Below are 16719 nucleotides of genomic sequence, written 5' to 3'. Positions count from 1 at the left end.
TGACCCTCGGGGTTTAGCGTTTTAATTTATATTCAAGTTAGTCACTTATTCTAGCTATAATACGAACTTTCATTAACAGTGTGATTACAACTAATGATCCTTTGCAACCAGTACACAAGCCTAACTACAGTATATATACGAGAAAGCGCTAAACTTCTCAAAATTCGCCTGGGGAATTATCAGTCATTAAGTCCGATCCATGGAGAGACCAGATATTTAATCTAAAACTAATACTTTGGAGAAGTTGTGCTGATTTTCATTACCCTCCCCCCCCCCAGAAAGACTGATGCAATAAGTCAACAGACGCGTACGGCAGGAAGGTTTGTAACCCTGCAGAGCAAAAACAGATGGTTAAAGAAAAAAAAAGGCAACTTTCACTTGGTCTCCTTCATGCAACACCAGTAAAGACCACACCACAGCTACGCTGAGAATCTCACAGTGGCCTATATTTAAAATCTTGAGAGTAGAATAAAGGTCATAATGAAGACGAGAAGCCATGAACAAGATTAGTCACCAGAGAACAGTTGCTAGGGGCTCTCCGCAGGGGTCAGTTTCCAGGTACCGAAGAGGGCAAGAGCTTCAGGACGATGGGGTAATGTACTCACGTGGCAGGTAAACTAACAATGACAGTGATCGGTAAACTAACAATGACAGTGATCTTCAAGAGGAAAAAAGCAACAGCTGAACCTTTCAACGCAATAAAAAGCCTGATTTGAAGAAGGTACGTGATAAGCAGGAATTTGCGACCAAGGAAAAATGACTAAACGCTTCACAGCAATAAGTACTTAAAAGCAAAACATCGTCGGTAATTTATTTTTAAGATCACTTGCGTTAGTGTAATTTTCATTCTGAATTAATCTTAAAAAAAAAATAGTCAGCATTAAAAAATTTTTAATCTGGAAAAAAAAAAAACAGGCATAATGGAGATACACAAAAGGCTTAACTTGCCAGACTAAAACTCAAAATGAAATGAGATTAATCTCAATGGATGGCAATATTATATTACAATTATAGGGGTGTTAAACCCATAGGATTATACAGCGCATGTGGGGGTGGGGGGGGGGGTTGAAGGTATTTAGGCTCAATTCAGGGAACTGGAGCACAGATCCAATTCCCTAGAACAAGAGCCCCTCACCAGCGTCAAGGAACCTCCCTCGAGAGGTATGGATGGCAATAATTAGTTATATTAACAACCATAAATTAACGCTACGGAAACTTTTGAACATTAAATTTTTGGGAAGCTTAACCCATTATTAATAATGTCTAGGATGATTACTATATAAAAGCCCATCTAACATTGCTTATTATTAATTCTGTAAATTTTAATATTTACCGAAGTGCTGAAACCCAAATTATGTTAAAAATAGTGTAGCTATGTTTATATGTAAAGGTATTTTTCCCTCTAATAGCCAAAGCGCATTGTCTACAGTGTTCATTTCACTAAATTTACAACTGTACAAGTTAACTTCCTGGATGACTGACTTTGAAGGGAGTGAAAAACGCATAATTATTTAGTCAATGACCCAAGAAGACTACACAAATAACCCGCACATAAAAGACAGAAGCTTACGACGACGTTTCGGTCCGACTTGGACCATTGACAAAGTCACACTAACAGAGGAGGAGCAGGACGGCTATATATAGGCAGGAAGAGGTGGAGGTAGTAGTAGTGGTAGTAGTAGTAGTAGTAGTAGTACAAGAATTGTATATGATACCGACAGGATGAAATGACACATGCACAACACCCGGGCATCCCCACCGTAGACGTTTCGCCATCCAGCCAGCCACTGGATGGCGAAACGTCCACAACAAAGACAACCAGACGCCGCACATGTGTCTAATTTCATCAGTAGAAGTAGTAGAAGAAGAAGAGGTAGTAGTAGTGGTAGTGGTAGAAGTGGGAAATAAGGAAGACGAGCCAGTCAAATACAAAGGAAGGGGAGCACTGCAAGAGAGCTAGAAACCCACAGAGGGAGAGCAAGCGCACCGAGGTGCGTGAAAGGGGAAGTGGTGAAATAAAATAAAGAAGGAACAGAAACACGAGACAGGAGAGAGAAAGACAACCCAGAGGAGAAAAGGAGAGAGGAAAGGGGAAGAGGAAGAAGAAAAAGAAGAAGAAGAAAAAATGAGGATTCAGGTTAAGTCACGGGTGTTCTGAAGTTTGGAGCATTTTACAATGTAGTGGGAGAGGAAGGCATCTACAGAGACGAAGCCAGGGCTAAGGTTCATACAAGGAAAGTTGTGTATAAGAGAGGATTCAACTAAACGGCGACTGTTCGAGTCGGAAGTAGGGAAGACAGTTTTAGCAGAAGACCAGTCAATAGGATGGCTATGATCTCTGACGTGACAGAAAAGAGCATTGTTAGTGTCGGCAAGCCTAACACTATTTTTGTGCTCCCTAAGTTTGTCAGAAAGAGATCGACCAGTTTCTCCAAAGTATTGAAGTGGACAGGAGGAGCAAGAAATAGAGTAGACACCAGGAACATCTGCAGAGGGAGGAGAGGTATGAACGAGATTAGTGCGAAGAGTGTTAGTCTGGCGGAAGGTAAGCTTGATGTCTAAGGGACGGAGAGAATTGTTGAGATTAGAAAGACCGGAAATGTAGGGAAGGCAGAGGATAGAAGAGTTCCCATGAGTAGAGAGTTTGGGAGAGAAGAAATTGCGTTTAGCACGTGAGAGGGCAGAGTCTATGAAATGGGAAGGGTAGCCAAGACGGGAGAACGAATTATAAAGAGTGGAAATTTCTGCTGGAAGGAACTGAGGATCACAGATGCGGAGGGCACGGAGAAAGAGGGAGATAAGAACACTTTTCTTGACAGGGGAAGCATGATAGGAAAAGTAGTGAATGTACATGCCACTGTGCATAGGTTTACGGTAAACGGAAAAGGAAAAACCTGTATCTGAGCGGTGGACATGGACATCAAGGAAAGGAAGTAAGGAATTAGATTCCCATTCAGCTTTAAACTTAATGGAAGGGGCAAGATTGTTAAGAGCTTCTTGGCTGGCCAAAACCCTCACTCCCTTTCTTGGTACTTTTTCTCCTGCCCACCTCCGTCACTCTCAAGACTTCAATGAATGGGTTCGCTCTCTCCCAACCTGTAAGATGCACCTCTCCTTCCGACAGTATTTAAGTCTCCGCACTGTCGCTTGATCTTCAGATAGTTCCTGACTATGGAACTGAACTTCTCCAGGCCGAGGGACTGACAACCTCAAATTCTACGACTTTAAGGGTGATGGACTGATTACATCGTCTTCACATCTCTACTGTTCCTGCCTACTTTCTGTATTCGACTGAAGAAGCCTACTGTGTAGGCGAAACGTTTCGGAATAAAGTTGTCTAACTGTTGCATATGTGTCTTACCTAACAACCTGTCGGTATTGTATACCATTTTGATGTTCAAGATGCTTAGTCTTGACGTTGAGTCCCTCTTCACCAATGTCCCTCTTGATGATGTCCTTGATTTCCTTAGAGAGAAGGCCCATGAAGGGTTTCTTCATCTCCCTATCCCCACTGATGTCTTTCTTGATCTGATCCGCCTCTGTGTGGACTAACTGCTTTTCCTTCCAAGGGAAATATTATTCCCAAACCTTCGGTGTCGCTATGGGCTCTCCTCTCTCTCCTGTCCTTGCTAATCTTTACATGGAATACTTCGAGACTGTTCTTCTTCCTACCCTCGATGTGCAACCTTCACTCTGGCTCCGCTATGTGGATGACATCTTTGCTCTGTGGCCTCATGACTCCAGTCTCTTCCAACCTTTTCTTGAAGCTCTTAACAATCTTGCCCCTTCCATTAAGTTTAAAGCTGAATGGGAATCTAATTCCTTACTTCCTTTCCTTGATGTCCATGTCCACAGCTCAGATACAGGTTTTTCCTTTTCCGTTTACCGTAAACCTATGCACAGTGGCATGTACATTCACTACTTTTCCTATCATGCTTCCCCTGTCAAGAAAAGTGTTCTTATCTCCCTCTTTCTCCGTGCCCTCCGCATCTGTGATCCTCAGTTCCTTCCAGCAGAAATTTCCACTCTTTATAATTCGTTCTCCCGTCTTGGCTACCCTTCCCATTTCATAGACTCTGCCCTCTCACGTGCTAAACGCAATTTCTTCTCTCCCAAACTCTCTACTCATGGGAACTCTTCTATCCTCTGCCTTCCCTACATTTCCGGTCTTTCTAATCTCAACAATTCTCTCCGTCCCTTAGACATCAAGCTTACCTTCCGCCAGACTAACACTCTTCGCACTAATCTCGTTCATACCTCTCCTCCCTCTACAGATGTTCCTGGTGTCTACTCTATTTCTTGCTCCTCCTGTCCTCTTCAATACTTTGGAGAAACTGGTCGATCTCTTTCTGACAGACTTAGGGAGCACAAAAATAGTGTTAGGCTTGCCGACACTAACAATGCTCTTTTCTGTCACGTCAGAGATCATAGCCATCCTATTGACTGGTCTTCTGCTAAAACTGTCTTCCCTACTTCCGACTCGAACAGTCGCCGTTTAGTTGAATCCTCTCTTATACACAACTTTCCTTGTATGAACCTTAGCCCTGGCTTCGTCTCTGTAGATGCCTTCCTCTCCCACTACATTGTAAAATGCTCCAAACTTCAGAACACCCGTGACTTAACCTGAATCCTCATTTTTTCTTCTTCTTCTTCTTCTTCTTCTTCTTTTTCTTCTTCCTCTTCCCCTTTCCTCTCTCCTTTTCTCCTCTGGGTTGTCTTTCTCTCTCCTGTCTCGTGTTTCTGTTCCTTCTTTATTTTATTTCACCACTTCCCCTTTCACGCACCTCGGTGCGCTTGCTCTCCCTCTGTGGGTTTCTAGCTCTCTTGCAGTGCTCCCCTTCCTTTGTATTTGACTGGCTCGTCTTCCTTATTTCCCACTTCTACCACTACCACTACCACTACCTCTTCTTCTTCTACTACTTCTACTGATGAAATTAGACACATGTGCGGCGTCTGGTTGTCTTTGTTGTGGACGTTTCGCCATCCAGTGGCTGGCTGGATGGCGAAACGTCTACGGTGGGGATGCCCGGGTGTTGTGCATGTGTCATTTCATCCTGTCGGTATCATATACAATTCTTGTACTACTACTACTACTACTACCACTACTACTACCTCCACCTCTTCCTGCCTATATATAGCCGTCCTGCTCCTCCTCTGTTAGTGTGACTTTGTCAATGGTCCAAGTCGGACCGAAACGTCGTCGTAAGCTTCTGTCTTTTATGTGCGGGTTATTTGTGTATCGTTCCAGTCACGGTATTGTGCCTTTTTGTTACCCAAGAAGACTGTCTTCAGGCGAAACGTATCAAAGCTCCTATCTGCCGTTATCTTCGTCATTTTGGTTAATGTCTATTTTCTACAAGTACATGTACTGATAGGTGAACATGGACAAGTGTAAGGAAACGCGCCCAATGTTTCCTCCCTTGCTAGGAATCGAACCCGGGCACCTCAGTGGGTGAAGCGAGAGCTTTGCCTACCAGGCCATGAGCCATTCGCCTCAAACTTACCCTTGAGCTCTGAGTGCTTCTAGTCCCAGAGCCCGACCTTGGGACAGGCTCGCCTGCTGCTTACCTGGTAAACCAGGCTGACTGGCACTGAACATAGGAAAATTTGTACTTATTACGTTCCACTGGTAGTTTTATTGCGTTCCATTGATATAGTTTAAGTAAAAGGACACAAGTGCAACTAATGTGACATTTTGTGGCAATAAAATGTCACAATAAAATGTGCCACAATAAAATGTCACATTAGTTGCACTTGTGTCCTTTTACTTTACATATTGTCGGTAACTCTACCAACTTTTGCAATTTAAGCAAAATTTTTGTAGTTGCTGCTTGCCCTCTTAAATCTCGTTTCTAAGCATCCCGACCATCATGGTCTCGTCTTCCTAAGAATATTATTATCTATTGTTATATTAATGTTTCGCCAAAAGACCATAACGAGCAAGGCTACATGGTATTTCACGAAAAGCCTGGCAAGCAGTGTACCTGCACCTACACGAGAATTTACGCTGGCATTCGCTCTATTAGTCTTACGAACTTCAAAGAAATTTACACAATAACAAAATTTTGACTAGATTGCGAAAGAGTCAAATAATAAACAAGAAAACAGTCTACCCGGAGGGTATTCCGGGGATCAACGCCCCCGCGAGCCGGTCCATGACCAGGCATACAAAATAAATATCGAAGGCCTCCAAATTGAAAAACTGCGAAACTTTATGCAAAGCAGTTATTCTCTCGCATGAAAAAATATGGCATTTATGAGTATAATCCATTGACGATTTAACCCTCTTAAGACAAAAGTCTGCCAGCAAGTCAATATCAAGAAATATTAAGTTCTGCTGTGAAACAAAAGCTAGGAACTGGGAAGAGAAATTTATGGATTCTGGAGTAACCATGTCTGAAGATCTTACGCTTTTCCAGTGGTCGTTAATCCGAAATATTAACACTACTATGCATTTATACATTAACCCCACTGAACTTGGGCGAAATTGCAGCTCTGGTGAACTAAGAAACAGATGTTAGTTTCAGTGGTAGTTTAAAATGTCTAGTAACGAAAACAGTGTAAACAGTTTACCTCTGCCTATGAAGAGACTTATTATGTATACTGAAAAGGGCTGAGTAAACTAGAAGCTGCACGGTGAAATTGAGGAAACCATTGGTATACTGCAGAATTACCACTGAAAGGTTAGAGTGCGTCATGTACACACACTAATAGGGAAAGTAAAAAACTTACAACAACCTCCTTCCAAAGAAGGAAAATTACTAATAGATCAAACTGCCTCCCTGAGGGAGGAAATCAAAGTTCTGATCAGTTTCAGTGCCTACATTAGACTATGCATTATATCACTATGTTTGACAACACTAAGGAGAATCTTTGGCCGGCCTCAGGGAAGACGATCTCCTGGATAAGCAACGTTAATAACACGTAATTGTAGTTGTACTAACAATTTTTCAAATTTCCCTTTAATCTATGCCCTGATGGGAAAAGCAAGATTTTTTTGTCACTATGGCATGCCAACTACAAGAATGTAATTTAACTTAAATAGTTTTACTACCCCTATTATAATAGATAAGAGCTTTCGTAAACTTCTGACGTGCAACATGTGACGCTTTAGTCTTGTATGACCAGAGCTTTGGCAAGATGGGGAAGGAAGAAAGATGGGTAAGCATGGAAATATGGGAAAGGGGTGGGATGGTGGAGGGGAGGTGGGGTAAGAAAGGTAAGTGGCTCAACCGCTTAGGTGCATTATAATACATGCATATGTATAGTGTCATTAATGAAATCAATTTAAATGAATTGGGTATAACACTTACCAGTCAGTTTCACAGTTATAACAAAGATATAACTGCATGACTGAATCGGCAGGGGGTATACCATTTTTTTTTTCAAATTCAAATTCAAATTCAAAGTTTATTCTCTATAAGGATTACAATGCTGAGTTTACAGAAATTCGGTTATTGTTTGGTTTATATGTAGTAAAATTGTGATTACAGAGTGTACCACTAGAACGCTTAGCATGGCTAGGCATTTCGGGCATACTTAGTTTTATTCTTAATTGTAAAATATTACAAATTATGAGGTAAGTTGGTATTATGGCTAAGTGACTAAATACTAGTTTGTGAGTTTAGCAATATGAATGCTTTTGTTTTGGCACAGTACATAGTTTCAGTATTGGAGTATCACAGGATTCATTATTTTAAGACTGAGATTAATATTTCTGTTTATGGTCAAATGAGTGGGTCAAATGAGTGAGTGAGTAAGTGTGAACCACCAGGTGGTATTCGTGTAGTTAGTTGACGGGGTGTATCAGGGAGATAAGATGTTTTCTAATGGTAGTTTTGAAGGTGATGAATGTGTCTGCAGTTCTAGAGTTCTCAGGTAGGGTATTCCAGATTTTAGGGCCTTTGACATACATTGAATTTTTGTAAAGGTTTAGTCGGACACGGGGAATGTCGTAGAGATGTTTGTGTCTGGTGTTATGCCTGTGGGTTCTGTCACAACTATCAAGAAAGCGTTTTAGGTCAAGGTTAATATCAGAGTTTAAGGCCCTGTAGATGTAGATTGCACAGTAGTAAGTGTGGATGTACTGAACTGGGAGTAAGTTTAGATCTATGAAGAGTGGGGGGGGGGGTGTTGCCAGGGATGTGATTTAGTGATTATTCTTACTGCAGCTTTTTGTTGGGTTATTATTGGCTTTAGGTGTGTTGCTGCAGTTGATCCCCAAGCACAAATAGCATAGGTGAGGTATGGATAAATAAGTGAGTGGTATAGTGTGAGAAGGGCATTTTGCAGCACGTAGTATCGTATCTTGGAGAGGATCCCAACCGTTTTGGATACTTTTTTGGCTATATGCTGGATATGGGTGCTGAAATTCAGGTTGTTGTCAAGGTATAAGCCTAGGAATTTTCCCCCATTATTTCTGGTAATTAGAGTGTTGTCAATCTTAATGTTAATTTGTGCATCTCCTGCTCTGCTACCAAACATAATATAGTAAGTTTTGTCAGTGTTAAGCGTAAGTTTATTGGCTGTCATCCAAGTCGATATTTTAATCAGCTCCTCATTCACAATGGTGTTGAGGGTGGCAAGATTAGGGTGAGAGATGACATAAGTCGTGTCATCAGCAAAGAGAATGGGTTTCAGGTGTTGGGATACGTTTGGAAGGTCATTGATGTATATGAGGAAGAGCAGGGGACCAAGGACACTTCCCTGCGGAACTCCAGTATCAAGTGGCCGTGTTGCTGATGCTGTGTCTTTAATGGTGACATACTGATACCTATTAGTAATGTAAGATTTGAAATAAGCAAGCGCATGGCCTCTTATACCGTAGTGATCAAGTTTGTGGAGTAGGATGTCGTGGTCTACTGTGTCAAAGCTTTTCTTAGGTCAATAAAAATTCCTAGTGGATATTCCTTATTTTCCAATGCTGTGTAAAGCAGATCTAGCATTTTTATGATTGCATCATTAGTGCTTTTATTTTTTCTGAATCCAAACTGGCAGGGGTTGAGTATGTTTTGAGCCGTTATAAATGAATACAGTCTCCTGTGCACGAGTTTCTTAAAGATTTTGGATAGCAATGGTAAGTTAGATATTGGCCTATAGTTGTTTAAGTCTGTAGGGTCACCACCTTTATGTATTGGTGTAACCCTTGCCATCTTGAGTAGTTTCGGGAAGGTGCTAGTCTCTATTGACTTGTTAAAAAGTAATGAAATAGCATGCGAAAGGACATGGGCCGCTCGCTTGTACAGTAATGGTGGGACATGAGACAGATTCCCCAAGTTATTTTTAAGTGACTTTATGATCTCAATGACTTCCGTGGGCTCAGTTGGTGCAAGATAGAAGGAATTAGGGAAATTTCCATCTAGGTAGTCCCCGGCATGGGCACTGGTATGTGGGATTTTACTGGCGAGATTAGATCCTATGTTTGAGAAGAAGTCGTTTATCTTGTTAGCTGTGTCAGTGGGATGTAGTGGTGTTTCATTAGGTTTAGTTAGGACAATATTCTTGGTTTTTCTCAGTCTGTGGGTCCCTAGAATCTGAGTGTGTGTTTTCCAGGTCTTTTTTATATCTCCTCTAGTGTCTGTGAATCTACTGGAGTAGTATAGTTGTTTGGCTTTTTTTATCACTTTGGTGAGAGCTGATGAATAGTGTTTAAGAGTATCTGTGTATTAAGCCCTGTCTATATTGCTTTTCATATTGGTGTTTCTTGTCAATGGATTTCAGAATGGTGCTGGTTAGCCATGGGCAACCAAGCCGTTTGTTTGTGATCTGTTTTGTTTTTATAGGACAATGTTTGTTGTATAGTCTAAGTAATTTGTTAAGAAAAATGTCTGTCCAGTCATCAATACCATTGGCCTTGGAGAATTCTGTAGGCCAATCAACAGTCTCTAAGTCAGCTGTGAACTTCCTTACTGAGGCCTAGTCATGGAGTCTAAATGAGACTGTTGTATTCAAGTGGTGGTTTACTAATGTTTGTCAGGAGGAAGGTAGGGTAGTGGTCTGTAGTGCTATCTGTGATTATCCCTGATTTAAGGGGGCTAGTATATTGGTCCATATGTGGTCTATTATGGTTGCACTTGTCTCAATGAGCCTGGTTGGTTTAGTTATTGTTGGTATGAGAAGCGTGTTGTTCATATTGTTGATGAAATCAGTTACAGTCTGATCATCTAGTAAGCCAAGGTTGATGTTGAAGTCTCCAGCTAAGAGGTGGTGGTGCTTATTCATTTGTCTGTTTGTTATTAGTGACTAATTTCTCACTGAAATTTGGGATGTTTGTGTTTACCTGGAGTTTACCTGGAGAGAGTTCCGGGGGTCAACGCCCCCGCGGCCCGGTCTGAGACCAGGCCTCCTGGTGGATCAGAGCCTGATCAACCAGGCTGTTGCTGCTGGCTGCACGCAAACCAACATACGAGCCACAGCCCGGCTGATCCGGAACTGACTTTAGGTGCTTGTCCAGTGCCAGCTTGAAGACTGCCAGGGGTCTGTTGGTAATCCCCCTTGTGTGTGCTGGGAGGCAGTTGAACAGTCTCGGGCCCCTGACACTTATTGTATGGTCTCTTAACGTGCTAGTGACACCCCTGCTTTTCATTGGGGGGATGGTGCATCGTCTGCCAAGTCTTTTGCTTTCGTAATGAGTGATTTTCGTGTGCAAGTTCGGTACTAGTCCCTCTAGGATTTTCCAGGTGTATATAATCATGTATCTCTCCCTCCTGCGTTCCAGGGAATACAGGTTTAGGAACCTCAAGCGCTCCCAATAATTGAGGTGTTTTATCTCCGTTATGCGCGCCGTGAAAGTTCTCTGTACATTTTCTAGGTCGGCAATTTCACCTGCCTTGAAAGGTGCTGTTAGTGTGCAGCAATATTCCAGCCTAGATAGAACAAGTGACCTGAAGAGTGTCATCATGGGCTTGGCCTCCCTAGTTTTGAAGGTTCTCATTATCCATCCTGTCATTTTTCTAGCAGATGCGATTGATACAATGTTATGGTCCTTGAAGGTGAGATCCTCCGACATGATCACTCCCAGGTCTTTGACGTTGGTGTTTCGCTCTATTTTGTGGCCAGAATTTGTTTTGTACTCTGATGAAGATTTAATTTCCTCATGTTTACCATATCTGAGTAATTGAAATTTCTCATCGTTGAACTTCATATTGTTTTCTGCAGCCCACTGAAAGATTTGGTTGATGTCTGCCTGGAGCTTTGCAGTGTCTGCAATGGAAGACACTGTCATGCAGATTCGGGTGTCATCTGCAAAGGAAGACACGGTGCTGTGGCTGACATCCTTGTCTATGTCGGATATAAGGATGAGGAACAAGATGGGAGCGAGTACTGTGCCTTGTGGAACAGAGCTTTTCACCGTAGCTGCCTCGGACTTTACTCTGTTGACGACTACTCTCTGTGTTCTGTTAGTGAGGAAATTATAGATCCATCGACCGACTTTTCCTGTTATTCCTTTAGCACGCATTTTGTGCGCTATTACGCCATGGTCACACTTGTCGAAGGCTTTTGCAAAGTCTGTATATATTACATCTGCATTCTTTTTGTCTTCTAGTGCATTTAGGACCTTGTCGTAGTGGTCCAATAGTTGAGACAGACAGGAGCGACCTGTTCTAAACCCATGTTGCCCTGGGTTGTGTAACTGATGGGTTTCTAGATGCGTGGTGATCTTGCTTCTTAGGACCCTTTCAAAGATTTTTATGATATGGGATGTTAGTGCTATTGGTCTGTAGTTCTTTGCTGTTGCTTTACTGCCCCCTTTGTGGAGTGGGGCTATGTCTGTTGTTTTTAGTAACTGTGGGACGACCCCCGTGTCCATGCTCCCTCTCCATAGGATGGAAAAGGCTCGTGGATAGGGGCTTCTTGCAGTTCTTGATGAACACAGAGTTCCATGAGTCTGGCCCTGGGGCAGAGTGCATGGGCATGTCATTTATCGCCTGTTCGAAGTCATTTGGCGTCAGGATAACATCGGATAGGCTTGTGTTAATCAAATTTTGTGGCTCTCTCATAAAAAATTCATTTTGATCTTCGACTCTCAGTCTGGTTAGCGGCTTGCTAAAAACTGAGTCATATTGGGACTTGAGTAGCTCACTCATTTCCTTGCTGTCATCTGTGTAGGACCCATCTTGTGTGAGGTATCCGGTAAATGGCACCGATTGTTATAGGCGTCTTAAGGTTTTTTACAGTAAAATTCGCAAAAATGTATTTTAGTGCAGGACGTAAGCTAGTAATAACGATAGCAAAGCGATTGATGTTCCTCGACTGCTACATGGAAGTACCGACCGGCTCAGCTTCGTCGGAGGTGTCCAACATTGACATAATTGCCGATGTTACATGTAACAGTTGATAATGTATAGGAGAAATCACCAAAAACTGGAGTGGAGTAACCCTTATTGAACATAAAAGGGTCCAGATGTTACCCGGTCATCCGTATCTTCTATTGTAGGTCTGGTGTATTTGTTGCAAGTGGTATTATGGGTGATTGTCATTAAGCTTGGAGCATTATTGTGTTGAGGTTGTAATTTTAGGAGTTTTATTAATAGCCATTTTGTGGCCTTTGTTATTATAACTTTATTCCTTCTTAAATTGTGATATGTTATAAAAACTTGTATAAAGTAGACTGTCAGATGTTGCCTGGATTGTTTTGTGTTTATATATTGTTTTACTGATGTTGTCCTTGATCATTTTTTTTATATATGTACCTATTAATATTTGTACATGAAGTTTTAAATAAAATATAAAAAAAAAAAAAAAAAAAATCATTCTTTTGGATGAATCTACAGCACTCTGTTGGAGGGTCATTCTTTGGGTTCTGTGGGGATGTGCGTTGATTATGTAGTCGGTGGTATTTGCAAAATTGGGAGGATTTTCTGTCCGGAATATACAGGTTTTGATCAAGCCTAACATTCATTGCAACTATGTCCTGTTTGGTATATGTGTAGATCTGCCATTCTTATTCTATCTTTCCTCCTGGTGCCTGTGATGAAGCGGAGTGCCCTATTTTGGACTCTGAACTGTAGCATGTTGGTTTTGGTTGTTAATGACAAGGGTACACATGGATATTCAAGCAAAGGTCTATCTTTTACAAGTGCTTCTTGACGTGGGATGGGGCTGGATTAAACCTGTATAGTGTTAAGGTGGGCTTTGGTTAAATTTTCCTTTTTGGTGACACGAGATGTGGAGTGAAGTAGTCTGTTTCATACACCAAGATCTTGTTAGGGTTTCTAATGGCTATAGGCGTACCTCTGATGGAGATACCCGGCTACAGGCGTACCTCTGATGGAGATACCCGGCTACAGGCGTACTTCTGATGGAGATACCCGGCTTGTTTTCTATGGTTGAGGAAAAACAACCGATTTTGCTGAAAAGGACTGTCTGGGTTAGTGTTAAGCTATTTCTTCCCCCATTTCGCTGTTCTTCGTAGTTAAGTATTTATTTTTTCAATTACCCTCTCATAATTATGAACGAAACTACATGGATAACATCATCAGCTGAGGGATATCGTTGACATATATGTTGAATAATATCGGGCTAAGGCACGAGCCCTGTGGTACTCCAGCTGTCTGTGTGAACGGTTCTGCTGGCTTACCGTTGAAGACATGTGACGTAGGAGTCAAGGTAAGCAATTAACTTTTTGGAATGTGACGTAGGCAGCTGGAGTCAACCACTGCGCATCAAGACGGCGCCAACCATAATTTCGAATTAAAGTTAAATACAAAGTGCCGGCATTTTTTTTAATGTGCCATTAATTTAGGATAACCCTAGAAGTCAAACGCTGACCCAGGACCTTTGGGACGGGAGTTAAATAGTCTAATCACTAATTTGGTCTTCGTTTATTTTATCAGTCCTGAATCAGACTCCTGACAAGTGTCAAATTATAAGCCGTAACTGGTTAAGCATCCATTAACTTACCCCGGCTAGGAGTTATACCATAAAGATCGCTACCTAATAATGTCCTTACTGGTATCTGAAGTATAGTATATTACCAGTTACTGTGCACTGCAAGGGAAGGGAAGGTATGGAGCTTGACTATGATGTCATGATTGCCATTATCCATTTGACTAGCTCACTAACACTAAACGAGCTAGACATTGTAATGACCACGACACTTACAGAACCAGGTGCCCCAGCTTAATATTCAGTCCCCTAGCTTCAATTAAGTTAAAATATTAACTGAAATTTCAAATACAAATCCTAAAGGGGTAAAACTTAAGTAACAACAGATTAAGTACATCATCCATTTTACTCAAGACACGCAATTACCTTAACACATTTATACGGAAACAACTTAACTTTTCATACTGCACAATTAAAAACTTAAAATATAAAAATAAACTTTAATTTATACGTTAAGATTCGTTATCAAGTGTCAAAATTAAGGTCCATTTTAGGTTCACTACCATCCCCATAGGCCAACACTTTACTGCAAGGTACCTTGATGCTGGTGACAGGTTGAATCAAGACACTGGAGCCGACCTCCATTTCGGAGATCTGAAAACTCCCACTGCTACCCAGGCTCTGGGTAAGTTGAGCTCTTCTCCACAAAAATGCATGTATACCCTTATGAAGGGACTTACTGAATAGGTACCTCAAGTGTTATTGTGGAATGTTCCCTAAATGATGGAGGTAAACTTAGGGTTGGGCTTCGAAAATAAGTTTATGAATGATAACTAATCAGCCTTTAAATTCACCTGGAGAGCACGAGCAAAGGTGAAAGGAAACCTTGACCGACAAGGCCTTTAACTCCGCATAATTTTAGTTTAAAATTACGTATGAGGTCTAAATAAAAATTTATCCACTATACGAATCGCTGACAACAATCTGCCTGATAAGAAAGTAAAAGGCAGCTTGAATTCACAAGTTAACGAGCTTATTTTAGCTTATGGGTTATTGAGGTCGCACTTCATGTAAGACGTAACAAATAATAATTTAAGTATTATAATAAATATTTAACTATATACGTAGTCATATACATTCATGTATACTGTATCTACCTTAATAAAAGCAGGAGAGGCAGTAATGTAGCTACTAACAGTGGTGAAGCAGCGTATACTAGCTGGTACTGAGGCTGGGGACACACTGGGACGAGGTAGATACTTGCTGTACTAGTGAAGCTGAGGGCAACACCCACCAGCACCCACCTCCCAACCCACCAGCACCCACCATCTCACCCACCAACACCACTGTTACTAGGCCATTCTTACGTTCATTTTCCTCATCACTTCGTTCATATGCGGCACTGTTAAACCTTGTATGACATCATAGAAGTAATATTTTTAACAGAAACACTAAAGGAAACAATTAGTAATATTTTAATCCGTTATATGGTGATTAATAGACACTAAAAGTTAATGATTATGTATGGAACAGAGAATAACCTCCACATCTTTTGTCTCAAAAAGTAAGAAATAATTCTATATAGAAAATGTGCCATGGGTCACGTATTAGGTATGTGTTAGTGATGACCGTGGTCAACTAGTGCTGTAAGGCTCATTCTCTAGTACACAGCAACGTTATATTAATCTAATTGTAAATGAGCAAAAGGGACAAAGTTGCATATCTTGGAGGCGTGTCAGAGGTGTGTGATCAACCCTGAGTGCTGATTGGTTGGAGTATATCCAGCAGCCAATAGCAACGAAGAAGACCAAAACACACTTGTTACACAAGTGTTCACACCCTGGCTATATATGTATATATATATATATATATATATATATATATATATATATATATATATATATATATATATATATATATATATATATATATATATATATATATATATATATATATATATATATATATATATATATATATATATATATATATATATATATATATATATATATATATATATATATATATATATATATATATATATATATATATATATATATATATATATATATATATATATATATATATATTCATCTGCTCCCCTGCTTCATCTGCTCCCCTGCTTCATCTGCTCCCCTGCTTCATCTGCTCCCCTGCTTCATCTGCTCCCCTGCTTCATCTGCTCCTCTGCTTCATCTTCCCCTCTGCTTCATTTACACCTCTGCTTCATCTTCCCCTCTGCTTCATCTGCTCCCCTGCTTCATCTGCTCCCCTGCTTCATCTTCCCCTCTGCTTCATTTACACCTCTGCTTCATCTTCCCCTCTGCTTCATCTGCTCCTCTGCTTCATCTTCCCCTCTGCTTCATTTACACCTCTGCTTCATCTTCCCCTCTGCTTCATCTGCTCCTCTGCTTCATCTTCCCCTCTGCTTCATTTACACCTCTGCTTCATCTTCCCCTCTGCTTCATCTTACCCTCTGCTTCATCTTACCCTCTGCTTCATCTGCTCCCCTGCTTCATCTGCTCCTCTGCTTCATCTTACCCTCTGCTTCATCTTACCCTCTGCTTCATCTGCTCCCCTGCTTCATCTGCTCCTCTGCTTCATCTTCCCCTCTGCTTCATTTACACCTCTGCTTCATCTTCCCCTCTGCTTCATCTACACCTCTGCTTCATTTACACCTCTGCTTCATCTTCCCCTCTGCTTCATCTACACCTCTGCTTCATTTACACCTCTGCTTCATCTTCCCCTCTGCTTCATCTACACCTCTGCTTCATTTACACCTCTGCTTCATTTACACCTCTGCTTCATCTGCTCCCCTGCTTCATCTTCCCCTCTGCTTCATCTTCCCCTCTGCTTCATCTACACCTCTGCTTCATTTACACCTCTGCTTCA

General features: G+C 41.3%; 1 protein-coding gene across 2 annotated transcripts in view; it reads right to left on the bottom strand.

Moving 5' to 3' along the window:
* The window catches only part of LOC128700645 (fructose-bisphosphate aldolase-like), a 30000-nt gene extending 14852 nt beyond the window's left edge, over positions 1-15148 (bottom strand). Inside the window, exon 1 of one of the 2 annotated variants that reach the window (XM_070097017.1) lies at positions 15024-15148. The gene's annotated coding sequence lies outside the window, so the exon portion shown is untranslated. Of the gene's footprint in view, positions 1-14984 lie in introns of both variants that reach the window. The other variant, XM_070097016.1, reaches the window with a different exon arrangement.
* Positions 15149-16719: the final 1571 nt, after the last annotated feature.

The sequence above is a fragment of the Cherax quadricarinatus genome, chromosome 56, assembly GCF_038502225.1.
Source record: "Cherax quadricarinatus isolate ZL_2023a chromosome 56, ASM3850222v1, whole genome shotgun sequence".
Taxonomy (NCBI): Eukaryota; Metazoa; Arthropoda; class Malacostraca; order Decapoda; family Parastacidae; genus Cherax; species Cherax quadricarinatus.
Note: the sequence above shows the minus strand (reverse complement) of the source record. Positions and strands in the feature narration are given on the sequence as shown.